Source organism: Phaethon lepturus, unplaced genomic scaffold (genome assembly GCF_000687285.1).
Source record: "Phaethon lepturus isolate BGI_N335 unplaced genomic scaffold, ASM68728v1 scaffold44197, whole genome shotgun sequence".
Lineage (NCBI taxonomy): Eukaryota > Metazoa > Chordata > Aves > Phaethontiformes > Phaethontidae > Phaethon > Phaethon lepturus.
Genome location: NW_010553416.1, coordinates 2033 through 5061, shown reverse-complemented (window position 1 = coordinate 5061; position 3029 = coordinate 2033).

Here is a 3029-nt window from a genome sequence, read left to right as displayed (position 1 = left end):
AGCAGGACTGAGGAGAATGAAAGGACATCTTCCTGCATTTTACGGGTTGTTCTTCCCTCTCAGCATGATGTTTGACTTCTTTTGCAACCATATAACATTTTGACTCCTATTCAGAGAAACATCCTGGTCTCCAGCATGATTGTTGTTGCTTCCAGCTTCATGCCATCTGCACATTCAGTAAGTGCACTCTCTATTGCACGCTCCAAGTCTTTCATGGAAACAGAAAAAAATTTGAACCACAAACAGAGCCTTTACAATTTGATGTGTGCTTTGTCCAAATAAATCATTCTTTACTACTCTCCGAATATAGTTCTTCATATGCTTTTGCACCAGTTTTTATCAGGGCTGTGAACAAACAAGTGCTTGGTAAAAATGTAGTTCTGAAAAGAAACAGAATAGTTTTGGTTAATTTATTCTGCAGTAAAACTAAAGTGCAGTGCTTTAATCATGTGGACATATTTTGCTCCTATTAGTTGCCCTAAAGTAAAAAGCACTGTGTTTTTTTATCTGAGAAGGCAAATGCTTGACAGTTTTTCTGTGAAATTGCAAAGGTCAAGTGTTGTCAGGTGAATTGGTTTTAAGGGAAGGTGGCATACCTGCAGCCCTTACAAGTCGCGTGTCACTCTGCATGATCTCACTGTTAATTTCATGTATTACTCAATTTAAAAGCCAAACATTTGCTTTTAACTAAGCAAAATCTACCCTGAGGATTTGATTTTTTTTTTTCCATCATACATCAAAATGGATTTAAATCTATTGATTTCGGTGGACTTGAGTCTACTTTTAAATTGGTGTAAGAAGAATAAATCACTTCAACTAACGAACTGCTTCATATTATTTTTATGCTGAGTTACATGGTTTGAACTTTTACAAAGCAAAGTCTTCCCTGGGTTGATTAGTTTGCTTGCAAAGCGTTCAGCATCTTTTTGATTTAAAACGGTTTACAGAAATCCAAGGTTCAACATTGTTGGCACTGGAAAAAAAAGTAGAGCTGGAGTTTATGACAATCTCAGAATGACAGTGGATCTGATTACAAAACTGCTGAAGAAAACATAAAAAATATTTCAAGTTTGCTACATCTGTAATAATATAAGAAAACTCCAGAATACTTTCATATAATTTCTGGCTATTAAGAGCACAAAAACTGCACCTTTCTTTGCACAAAAAACTGCAGAATTTTCCACCAAGCCAGTCACTTTGAAAATATATGAAAGTTATTAACATATTCTTTGTGGCTGACAGCCACAAAGAACAAATAGCTGAAAACACTGTCATCTGTTAAAAAGGCTAGATTATGTCCTTAAGCAGGGCAATTCACATATAGTCATGCCAGGATGATTTGCTTTAAAAAAAAAACAAAAAACAAACAGATAGAGCATAACCAAAAATCAACCAACCAAACAAAAGAACAGCATAACATGTGCCTGGAAAAAGATTCGAGTTCCTATGCTAATAGGTGTATAGTATGATAAGGAGAGGAAAAAAAGCCATGCAAGAATGGGATCCTCTCTGACTCCAAACTGTAGCTGTATACAGGTTCTCCTGGAGAGGAACAGCACCAGGAATATGTATTTCTTGCAGCAAAGTTTTTTTTTTTTATATTCTATCTGTGTGGAACTGACTCACAAGCTGTTAGTTTTGAGGAAAATTAGTGTGTGAGGGAACTGAGTGACAGCACCGCTACACTTTGCTGTCCTTGGTGCTCATGTTTTCAAATTGTAAAAACAACTGTAAACGTAATGCCTGACAAATACTTATTCCACAATGAGATGACACAATTTTTATTATTTAATGGAAAAAATGATTCTGTTATTAAGCAGCAAAAAAATCTGAAAGACTTGATGGCACAGTAAGGAAAGCTTTAGAGGAAATTTTGAAAGAAAATAAAAGCCTGGAGGGGAATGATACTGGGATAAAGTACAAAATGGATGAGCAGAAACAAGAAGTAGAAGTAGAAACAGATCACTCTGGCACCAGCTTCCTTTGCCAACTATCAAGATAGACCAAATGCAGTAGACATGGACTTCATTAAGACAGTCAACGTGGGGCAGAGTATAGCGTGAGTACAGAGGGGACAAAGGTATCAAGTAAAGAGAAGTTTAAGTCATTAACAAGAACTTCTGTTGCACAGCAGGACCAGGCTGCAAATGATTGAGGAGATGACAGACGAGTGCAGAAGTTTTTCAGATGAGGTCCATGAGCTGTCAGTGCGCGGCTGTTAAGAGAAACATGGCCAGCACTGGCTGTTCCCATCTCAGGTGGAAAAAGTTCAAGCTCGAGTGGTCTGGGACGCTGGGCAGCTCCAAACTGGCTGGTACCAGGGCAAGAAGGCCAGAGTTTGGCGTAAAGCCTATACTTGAGGAGTTGTGGCCAGACATTTGGTGCGTATTAGACCACAGGAACCTAATCTCTTAAAAGACTTCACAGTAACCTTCCATCCTTACAATTGAAATAATGGTCAAAATAAAAGTAAAGGTTAAAATTCTATAATGCAAAATTCTGAAACCCGAGCTGGAGGCTTGTCTTTAGGCCATGTTAGATCACACGTGGCATCTGGCTGTGAATATACATGTGAAATGCCACGCAGCTGTACTGTGCATGTGAAGTGCCAGCGGCAGAAAGAGGTAGCAGCATTTCAGCGTGTGAGATACCAGCCGAAGTGTGGGAGAGGAGCTGACTTCTGTCACGTATGTGAAACTTGAGAAGTCCAGGAATGTCTTCGGTGAGATATTTCCAGAGGAAAGGAGAAAACATTAATTCCCATGTAGAGGGTAGTAAGGAACTTTAGAGTAAAATTCTAGCTGCCTATATTCAAGAAACACGATCCAAATTCAGAACAGGTGCAGGGCACGCAGATGAGAATGACCAGCAAATTGAGGGTCGGTCTTTAGAGGAGAGGAGTAAAAAAATCTTGTGTTTTTCTGCCGAGCAAAACAAAGCCAGCACCTGGATGTAATTCCTCCTATAAATATATACAGAGGAAAGGGAGAAGTATTTAAACTAAATGAAAACGTCATCATAGAACATAT